Here is an 11353-nt window from a genome sequence, read left to right on the forward strand (position 1 = left end):
GGCGATCGGCTTCAGCCATTGGCACCTGCCAGAAGCCAGACCGCAAATATAGCGACGAGAAAAATTCCGCTCCGTGAAGGGTGTCAATGGCGTCATCAATGCGCGGCAAAAGATAGACGTCCTTGCGGGTTATCTTATTCAAACGACAATAGTCCTCGCAAAATCGGATAGATCCGTCTTTCTTACGCACCAGGACGACGGGAGACGCCCAGGGACTGTGAGATGGTCGAATGACGTCTCTACGAAGCATATCTTCGACTTGATCGTTGATGACGCGGCGCTCTTCAGCGGAGACACGGTATGGTCTTTGACGCAATGGCTGGTGTAGGCCGGTGTCAACATGATGTTTGACTCGTGATGTGCGGCCCAGTTGAGGTTGCGACACATCGAAAGAACTCCTGAACTCATGCAGAAGATCCAGCAGGTCGGCATGTTCGGTGGGAGTGAGAGTGTCGGTGATGGCGCTAGAAAACGTATCATTGGACGACTCCCCGAGTGCCGACAGTGCTTTTGGGTGGTCGCAGTAGTCATCCGGGACATCAACCAAAAACGAAGGGTAGAGATCCTGCACGCGGCCGAGACATACCCCCGCAAGCAAAGTGACAGGTGCGGAAAGCGGATTGCTTATGAACATGTTGCTTCTTTCGGCGGCAAGGTCAATTGTTGCGAAAGGAAGTGGCAAAGCTCGACGACATTTGAAGATATAGGAAGGCATAAAAAGGACTGTAGCGTCAGTGTAGGCGTTGCATGAAACGGGAACAAGTGCAAAATTTCCAGGCAGAATATCGCGGTATCTTCATGAACGAGCAACTTCGGCGGCTGATGAAGAGCGTCTAGTAATGGGACATCACACAAGGGTGAAAACTCAAATTCGGCGCGTGCGCAGTCTATGACGGCATTAAGTCGGGATAGGAAGTCCCACCCGAGGATGACGTCATGAGAACAGACAGGGAGAACAATAAACTCCACGATGTAAAGAATGCCTTCGATGGAGACTCTTGCAGTGCAGGCTGCGAGAGGCGTTACTTGCTGTGCGCTTGCGGTGTGAAGCGACAGTCCCGAAAGCGGCGTCGTTACTTTGCTTAATAAACGGCAGAGATTAGCGGCAATAACAGAAACAGCGGCGCCGGTGTCCACAAGGGCGAAAGTACAATAACCTTCAACAGTTACGGCGACCACGTTAGCAGGAGAGGAGCGAGGGCTTAGACAGTTCGAAAATGGCGCAGTTCTTGCCTCTTGAACTGCGGTGCTTAGTTTTCCTGGTCGGAGGGTCCGGGCCGGCGACGCATGGGGGAGGGCGATCGCCGACGAGGAGAGGGTGCGCGTTGCGGCTGGAAGTCAAGGTGGTCAGTAGGGGCATAGCGAGGTGGCGAGACCAGTCCGTATTGGACGAAGGGTTGGCTGCCGGGATGCGACGACCGGGCATAGTTGCCGAACGTCTGAGGTCGACGGCGGCAGTAGCGAGCAACGTGTCCGCGAGTGAAGCAGGCGTAGCAAATCGGTCGGTTATCGGGCGTCTTCCAGGGATTGGTTACTGGTGCTGCCGCCCAAGGTGCAGTATAAGCAGCCGGTTGGGCGGGCTGTGAGCGCGTGGTGTAGGGTGGTTGCGGGAGCCTACGTACAGCGTCTGCATATGTGAGCGGCGCGGCTACGGGCTGCATCTTTTGCGAAAAGGCGAAAGGAGGAGCCACAGGCTGCGCTGCATAGGTTAGGGGCGCGACCACGGGCTGAACGGCTGGCGGATAGGCGACAGGAGCGCCTACCGGCTGTGCGACACCCGGGCAGTGACCACGGCTAGATAGAGGTGGCTCGTAGTGCGCAAGAGGAACAGCTTGTGCAACCTCTTCCGATATAGCACTGCGAAGCGGGGCAGGTAGACGGGTGGTGGTCTCGTGAGTAAAGGGCACTAGGGAAAGTTGGCGGGCGACTTCCTCACGGACGAAGGCTCGGACTTGCTGAAGCAAGGGTGAATTGTCAGGCATGGAGTCGAAACTTGACAGCGACTCACCACCAGGCTGAGGCTGCCGAGTCAGAGTGCGTTGCTTCATCAACTCGTCGTAGCTCTGACACAAGCTGACTACTTCAGTAACTGTGCTTGGATTCCTAGCCGAGAGCATTTGAAAAGCGCCATCGTCAATGCCCTTCAGGATGTGTTTGACCTTGTCCGACTCGGGCATGGTGTCATTCGCGCGTCGACAAAGATCGACGACATCCTCAATATAGCTGGTAAAATTTTCTCCAGTCTGCTGAGAGCGGACGCGCAAGCGCTGTTCTGCTCGCTGCTTGCGGACAGCCGGCCGACCGAATACTTCGGCACATGACGTCTTGAAGGAGCATGTGGGAATGTTGTGTTTGTGGTTGTTAAACCACAATTCTGCGACGCCAGTGAGATAAAATATGACGTGTCCCAGCTTGTCGGCTTCATCCCACTTGTTATTGGCGCTCACCAGCTCGTAGTGGTCGAGCCAGTCTTCCACGTTGGTCCAATCCGCACCACTAAAGACCTTCGGGTCCCATAGCCTAGGATGGCCGGGACAGTTGAACTGGGGCGACGACGCCGATGGGTTGGCGTTGTCAGTCATGACGGGCTGTAGCGTGCGGCTTCTCAGCTCCAGGGTGTAGCGACGGGGATAAACAGCACCCTCCACCAAATGTGAAGAGGTTTATTAGTAGTTAACGACAACGGCAAGACAGCGGGATGAACCGTCCAGCAGAGACCGGCACAGCAGCGAGCCGAAGCACGAGGCGAGAGAGCCGGGCGTTGGCGATGCTGATCGCTGCAGGCACATCTTCTTCTTCACAATAAAAAGAAAGAGTTCCTGACGTGCGTGATGACCGCCTCTATGGCGGGTGCCATCTGTCCCGTTGTTTCCAGACTTGCATTCTGATTTCCGCTAACAATACGCGCTTTTTCTCAACATCGACTAGTACCGTGTGACCGAGTCGCAAAGCGACTGGTCGCGGGACAAACGGCCGCTTTAGTCACCAAGCAACTGCTTTGGCTCAGTGACTCGCCACTCGATTTTCCTCTCGCTCGTCTGCAGTCGTAACCCTCTGAAACAATCAGACACGCAGCAACAGCACGACAGTTTATTTACCGGAACAATATCAATGCAAGCCGACGTGAATTCGTTGTCTCGACGTACGTATACGTAAAATGCAGGTGCGAAACGTCTCCTAAGTAGCAAAACGTTTTTAAGAAATTAACCTGTTTTAAGTAGGGAAAGGTCCGTCAAGTATAGTAAAACTTTTACAAAATTGATGCCTGTTGTTCAAGTTAGAAGTTGTAGTGCGTAAATCTGATATCAGATGAGGGCAAGATTGGGGTAGTTGGTGCGTAGTCATATTTGCAATTTTTTTTGCATCACGCGAATAAGGACCCGTCACACGTCTTTTGATACTGACGTATTGAATAGGCTTTTTTTGACCTCCCTGTTTTTTATCGTTCTTGTGGACGCATATATTTTGCCGGTATGCTAAATAAAGTTAGTTGGAAGTCAGCACTTTTTCTATCTACATCTGTCCCTTTTTTTATTTTCGCTTGCTGTAAGAATTTTGCAAATGTGATATCAGTTCGCGAGTTTACTTCACAGATATGTGTTGTGCTAAATAATGAATAATCAATGTAAGAGTGCAATGATAGAACGGACTGTTTTATTGTTGGCAGCTTTTCCTAGGCACCTCAAGGCAGACGTAACCGTTGCGGAACCTGGCGAAGCATGTCTCAATCACGCGGATCCTTACGGTGTCTCCAAGATGCACTTCAGCACTGCGACAAAAACAAACATAAGCCAAGGAATACTCCAGGGCATACAAACGCGATTCCAGTATTATATTTATTAAAACTGTTTTTTCTGAGCATTTAAGAAATCCTTCAGAAACAGGTACGTGACTTGGAGGGCTTTGAACAGCATCAAGGGCATCAACCATTCATCGTGCCACTAAAAATATTGCAGGTTTTTCTAAGCACTGCGGAGCAGCAGTTTCGCCAACATTTTTTTTTTTCGTGCCGCAGGACGTGTTCAAGCTCTCATAATCTATATACACGTTTGTGTTTTCATGTCTTCGTTCATATTACCGCGTCCACAGTTGTGTCGCCGCTAGCACACGGCTAGACACAAGTATGGACCCACTCGTCCCCAGGAGTGTGCCTACGATTACTGCGCGCTGCACTTTTTCCTTGAATAAAGCTCCTGTGTTGTATAGCTCGCGACCCATCTAAAGTTGAAAGGTAAATCCGGGAGTGACAGGTCAGAATCCCTTCCCACCTCCTGGCCACGCGTATGCAGACAACAGTGTGAAGATACAGCTGCAATAGTTTAATGGATCATGTCTCCTCCCCCCTGTTGACCGTAGCTGCACGCACGACAGCCTGTAGAGGCACTGAATATTACGTTTTTTTTTTATTTCTGGTGCAGGTTGACTGACACGGGTGATCTCTTGGAAGAGCGCGATGGAGAGCATTTCTCCTGAGAGAGGACAGCGAGTGCCGTTCTCAGCCTGCGCGGGAAGGGGCGACACCTCCGCCATCGTAGATTGTGCATGAGACGATATTTACCGACCAGTGTGCACCTCAAGCAATGATCAGGTGTGTCAGATAAATGACTGTCTGCCATACTGCAACAAGCTGCTCTTTGACATCGGCTTGGAGCTCTGGCAACAACGTGGAGGGTCATTGTCTTTGGACACAATCCACGTCAATCTAGTGCCTCTTCCTGGTCCAGAATCGTACAGGGCAATTCCCTTCCTTAGTTGGTTTTTAAAAACACACGCCTGTATAAGGGCCCTCGAACTTTACGATAACTACTTGACGCCGCACAACAAGATCGTTTTGCAAGAACTCCCAGAAAACTCAGGGATAAAGAAGCTAACACTGCTTTTTGTCGAAGAAGACTTCAGCGTGTACAGCGCTATCGCAAAGCATCTTCCCAGGCTGCAAAGTCTCGAAGAGCTAAGTTGCTCAGGTATATACACGTGTGCAGAAACTGTGAGTGCCATATCAGAACTTTTAAAAACTTCGAAATGCCTCAATTTTTTGACAATCCAATCTTCTTTTGAGTTCGACCAGCCACTAAGGACACTTATCGAAGCTCTCGCCGAAAACTCGACGTTGAAATGGCTTGACTTGGACACTTATCTGATGACCGCCAAGCCACCAGGACCACTCGGAGAGTACGTGAGTAGCAATTGTTTCATTTCAAGTTTGACGATTTCTGGCTAAGACGTAGATCGCGAAAAGCTTCTTCTTTCCAATGTCCTCGTTCGAAATGACACCCTCTCTACGCTGCTGGTTTTAAATGTTTTCGGCGGCGGAACATCCATGCGTTTCACTACGAGAGTACTAGCCGAATGTTCATCCTAGAGAAAACTTTATGTGGGCTCGGTGCAGAACGCATATACCATGATACCGGAGGCCTCACTGACGCGCTGCGCGGATGATTTGGCGCATAACCAGACATTGGAGGAGCTCACGCTTCCGTACGACTTGTGGCATGCAAATGACTGGATTGCCTTCTTCGCAATGCTGCCAAGAAACAAGTGTATGAAGCAACTCTATGTCAAACATCGATACCCTGATGACTGCATGACGTTACTGCCTGTCCTGGAAGTATTGGCGCTCACAAAACAGTCAGCACACGTTTCTTTTGGTCATTACATTCATGGGATGGAAATAAATTTCTTGCATTTTGGAGTCTTCCCAACGTCACCCTCTCCGGAGACGAAAGTGACCACGTTGATACTTTAAAAGAACTACCTGCGTTAGATAACATTACCTCTTTGTCTCTTGACGTATTTGAGGCTGGCGAACTGTTGTTCGCTGCTCTGGCGAAATATATCCGCGAGACTACTGTACTTTGAAGACTGAAACTGATGGTAGCAAGTCCACGAGATCCGGACAGAACAGCTACATCAACTTGCTGGGAATCATTTTTAGAATCGATGTCCACCAACGCGAGCATCTCAGATTTCGATATTGTCACCAACGACAATTTTCGCTACAATGACTTCCTCATTCGCACCATTGTGCACAGCATCTACACAAGCTGAGTGTGTTTTATGAGGAATACTGGATTAGAGAGGGTCACCAAAATTGCTTCGTTCTTGTCTGAAACTATTGGAGACAACTACGCTCTTCTCGAAGTTGACTTACATGGTGAGACAGCGAGCGTGGATTCAAAATGTTGTTTGTTCGCAATGCGAGAGATGACGCGAAGAAACTGTGGCCTCGTGGAACGCGCAGCTACCTTCAACCAGTCGGCACCTCTCGATAGGTCTGTATTTCATATTTCTTTCCTTCGCTTTCGCAAATGATACCGTGCTTTTAGATGCGAAGCAGCTCCTTGACTAGCCTCTGTAACGCTGTCTCTCCGTCCGGACCGTGATCCCCTGGCCGAAGGTGTTAGGGCGGTGTTAAGTAGGTCGCGCCTTCCCTCGCAATGCACGCGCGTTGACGTCACACTCTTCCTAGCCTGTCGCCACTCGCCGCGTAGGACACCCGCAAAACGGCCTCTCACCTCCCCTTTTCTCGCCTCGCAATGCTGTTCCAGTAAAAAACCGACTGCTCACTCGGCTGCAAAACCATTCACTTGTTACCCCGTTTATGTAAGCACTTGATCGTGCGTTCGGAATTCAGTCAAGGGCATCTTTACTAGGCTTTCGCTTGATGAGCGCCAGCGTCCACGTCGCCATCAGCGTAAGCGTTAGCGCACGCTGCTTCGCATCTACGTATGGTTTTCTTAAGCGGGAGGTGGTTGAATGTCTTTTTTGTGTAAATATCGCACCTTCAGTAGGTATACGACATGTTAAAAACGAACGCTAGGCAAAAAGGTGCAAAGAATGAAACAAGGTAGCATGCCCCGTCCTTGTAGGGGTTAAATCTATTGATACCAACATAACTTCCTTAAGGGCAAACTACTCGTTCTTTAAATACTAGCTTTGAGGAGACAAACTGTTAGTTTCCAGCAGTTTTGATGCAACGAACTTTTCCCGTGTAAAGTTTACTCCTTTAGGGTAGTAACTAATCAGTCATAACTACAAGTCTCCCAGAGGATAACCACGAAGGGGCGAAATAACTCAACAGTGTCCTTTGGTTAGGTGACTTGAGAAAGAAACGTTTAGGCGAGAAAGAAACGTTTAGGCGACAAATAAGGGGCACCAGCAAAAAGTGTCGACGTGCACGTAGAATTGAGGTGAAGCGTTGTGTCATGCTTCATTTATGGAAGCAAGGAAGTTGGGGGGGGGGGGGCGCTCGTTTTTTCACGTGGCACTAACTTACTGAAAACTAGCAGATAATGAATTAAACGACTATATAAGAGACGTTAACTGTACTGCTACTTCTTTAGCAGCAATGAAACCACGTAATAATGCTCCATTTTAGAAACACCGATTTAAAAAGTCCTACAAACTTGCAGACCAAGGTTTACAAGTGGCTAAAAAGCATGGCATACCCCATGACTTATAAAGTTACGTGTGAATTATAGGTTTCACGCTGTGGTTCAGATTCATAGTGGAAGCTTCAAAGTTGCCGCAGAGATTCGTAGGTCAGCCTAATCAATTAGTTATTCCACCTAGACGCCTTAGCCTATCGTCAAAGTAAGCAGTTCTTGCCCACTTTCACCACATAATTGAATCATTTCGTCGCATTTTGCCGACATGTATTCAGGCCGTACTTTCTGCAGGAACGCTTTCGAGATAATTACCAGATGCTGAAGCAGGTTCTGAAATATGTAAAATACAGCGCGACCTAAAGTTATTGAAAGAAAAGTACAGTCTACATCTGTGTATAGTGCGAGACTAGATATAGCTTTACTCTCTGGAGTGAAACCTGGGGCGCCATTTTACTGGTGTCCACTTGGGCCTCCACACATTTTCTAGAGCTCGGCGACCAGTGCGCTGCCTGTTTTAGGTCTTTTTTCTGTAGCGTAATTTCGATGTTTCGAAGTTTTCAGAACTCTCGACACAAATGAGAAAGAAGGAATGTGTTTTGCTGCAACGAATGCTAGCCCCAAAGATCCGCTCTCAATCGAACATCTCGGAGGCCATGCATCAAGTCTATTATCAGAAGCACCTGAATTAGGTTGAATGCGGCCGCCCATCTAACACACTTCAAAGGTTGTCATGCATTCCAGGCTGCATTTTTCGAAAATATCAAACATCTAACACGTTCATACGCTAGTTCAAAGTTGTCTAGCTTGTGTAAGAGTCATGTTACTGTATATTTCGTTCACTCTCGCTACCATGACGCTGGTACATAGTGTTTCCACTTTTTGTTGAACAAAAAGAAACAACCTTTGTTAGGGGAAATGGATTGAGGTACCAGGAGCTTAAATTATTGTTTAACAATTTACGCCATGTCAGGTCTTTGGCACATGCAGTAAAACTTATTGTAGCATTGCTTTTCATGAGCCAAATAAACCTGAGCTAACCTACTTGTCTGATTAGTCAAATGGAAATTACGTGTGATTAGAATTGAACTTTGTTAACTGTTCTGAAAAAAAAAACGGCTGATGACGGCAGGCGCAGACCGGCAACCGGCTCGCTGTCGAAAAAAAAAACCGGCTGAGCCAGTATAAAACCGCATGGGTGGCAACCCTGTAAATGCTGGATGTGCGCTGGCGAGTTCGGTGTGCCGACGCGCTCAACGGGGCCATGACGTCACTGCTCGCTACTTTTTTTGAGTAACTGAGTGCATTTCACCACAGTGGACATGTCCACTAGATGGACACTACGAGAATAGCACCCCTGGTGAGGCTTGCCAGTTCTGACATTGGGTGCGAAGGCGTGTGCATTGCTTTATAGGCATGCAGATCTCTGCCCGTTGTCAGGAATGTTGTTAGTAAGCCCCTCGTTTTGAGCGCTCCGAGGTTAGTCCTTTTTTCACGTGACCGCGTATTTGGCCGGGACAGCCAAACAGTGCATGCCTTTTTTTCCCAAAGAAACAGACAGCCTGTTAGCTACTTGAGCAAAAGGCTTGCCAATTCGCTGCTTCTTGGCGTTCAATCTATGCTGATATTGTTTTTTTTTAAATAACGACTCTGCATCACTCACATCGTTGCTCACAGGTACACCGCCAGCGCATTCGAGAAAGCCGCACGAAGTCCAGCACTGGTCAGAGAGCTCGCCCAGAAGACGGATGTCGCCGTTGTCGAAGTGACCGGGGTACTCCGAAGTCGCCTTCGAAGCGTCGAGGGCCTACAGGACTTCATGAGACTCACCTGCGTGGTGAAAGAGTGCGTGACGTGCGCGCCTCCTGTGGGAGGCTGCGGAACGCCACTGCATGATCTGAACGACGACTGCTGGCGCCTCGTAAAGAGCTACCTTAGCTTGGATGACGTCAAGCGCATCGCTGTTGCGAATCCCTATCACGTCAGCTTGGACATGAAGCACTAAAATACATCGGTCAATAGAGCTAAGAAGTTGTAGCAGAGAATAAATATGAAAATAATAATGCACAAAGGAAACTCATCAATCCGTGCGCGTAAACCCTCTTTTAAATAAAAGCACCATTCAGAATATTTGTGCTTCAGTGCGTGATGAAGCTTTTATTGCTGATGTATTAACCAATCTTCGAAATTTTCATCTCACAGACGTTGGTGTATTCTGCATTTATGGGGCAGCACTTTTCTACGAACACACCAGCGACGCGGCATTTTCCCGCGCACCGCTCGCGACACGGTGCTTTTTCTCTTTCTCACGTGGAGCATCACGGAATTTCTGCCGCCGCCCCGCCGCGGTGGTCTAGTGGCTAAGGTACTCGGCTGCTGACCCGCAGGTCGCGGGTTCGAATCCCGGCTGCGGCGGCTGCATTTCCGATGGAGGCGGAAATGTTGTAGGCCCGTGTGCTCAGATTTGGGTGCACGTTAAAGAACCCCAGGTTGTCTAAATTTCCGGAGCCCTCCACTACGGCGTCTCTCATAATCATATGGTGGTTTTGGGACGTTAAACCCCACAAATCAATCAAATCATCGAATTTCTGCCGCCGACCGAATCACTCGCTGCGTCTTTTATGCCGCTGCCGCCAGCTGTCGTGCAAGTAAACCGCCAATGAAAGTCTCCTTTCCTTGCTTCCTTCTCACTAGGGTGTCGTCTCCTCCACTACGTCTCTGTTCTTTTGTCGCGAGGGGGTGGGCTGAGGGTGAAGCTGGGGAGCTAGTTTCGCGGTATCCGATTTGTGGACAAAAGGGGCGTAGCCAGAAATTTTTTTCGGGAGGGGTTCACACCAACCCGATGGGGAAAGGGGGGCACAGACATCGATGTTAACATGTGTTATGTGTTAACATGATATGTGTTAACATGAAGTGTTATTTTGGAAGAGTTATTACAATAAATACACTTTTGATGTAACATTTACTGGGAACAAGCTTAGAAGAAATGAACGCCATAATTGAAACTTAGTGAAAATTCTTTCAAGTAGCGCAAAGACATTCTTCAGAACGCGAAGACCTTGTTGCAATGTTGATCTTTTCTGCAAAAAAGCGCTCACAGGAAAGAGCAATGCAACACATCTGGCTCTCCGTGCTACACAGTATAACAGTAACGAATGGGTAACGAAGACACACCACAGTTAAAAAAACAATTTCGAAATAAAAATTTGCTATTTTTGTGCGCCTGGAGCAAGTTTGTGTTCTGAAACGTACTTGTATTTATTTAGGAAACTGTAGCCTCAGCCGTTATTTACTTCTATGTAGGGCTGCCTCAGTTGTACCGAGAACAATCAACGGTACATCTTTTTGTATTCACCTCCTTTTGCACTTCCTCTGAATTGAGCCTATTCTTAACGAAAACACTAAGTGCTATTTAATTACGTGGGCACTGTTAGTTAAAAATTGAGTCAGGCATATGTATTAAAAAGACCCCAGGTGCATGGCACTCTGATTCCCTCCGTGACAACGGAAAAGGCACCAAAGAAAGCGAATGAATAAAGATGTAGCTATTTCTTTTAGACGCAATGAAGTGAGCGAACTGATCACGAGATCATAAAAAAGCAACAAGGGTGCCCTTGGAAGTATTTATAGGAAATGCAGATAAGAAATTAGGGGTGAAGTGAATAAAAAAAATGTTTATCGCCTGTGAAGGCAAAAAAATTTTCGAGTCGCTTCTATGACGAATAGGATGGCTTGAACCTTTGCAGAATGGAAATCGTTAAAAATAATAATTTCAGTGTTTTACGTCCCAAAAACACGACAAGATTATGAGAGACGCTTTAGTGGTACTCTACCATTTCCCCTCCACCGAAGTTTGACCGGAATGAAACTCAAGACTTTCAGATCAGCAGCCGATCGAGCACCCTAACCACAACTGCACCGTGGTAGACTAATAAAATTTTGCGATGGTGACATGTTTAGAACGAAAT

The sequence above is a fragment of the Rhipicephalus microplus genome, chromosome X (assembly GCF_043290135.1).
Source record: "Rhipicephalus microplus isolate Deutch F79 chromosome X, USDA_Rmic, whole genome shotgun sequence".
NCBI classification, from domain to species: domain Eukaryota; kingdom Metazoa; phylum Arthropoda; class Arachnida; order Ixodida; family Ixodidae; genus Rhipicephalus; species Rhipicephalus microplus.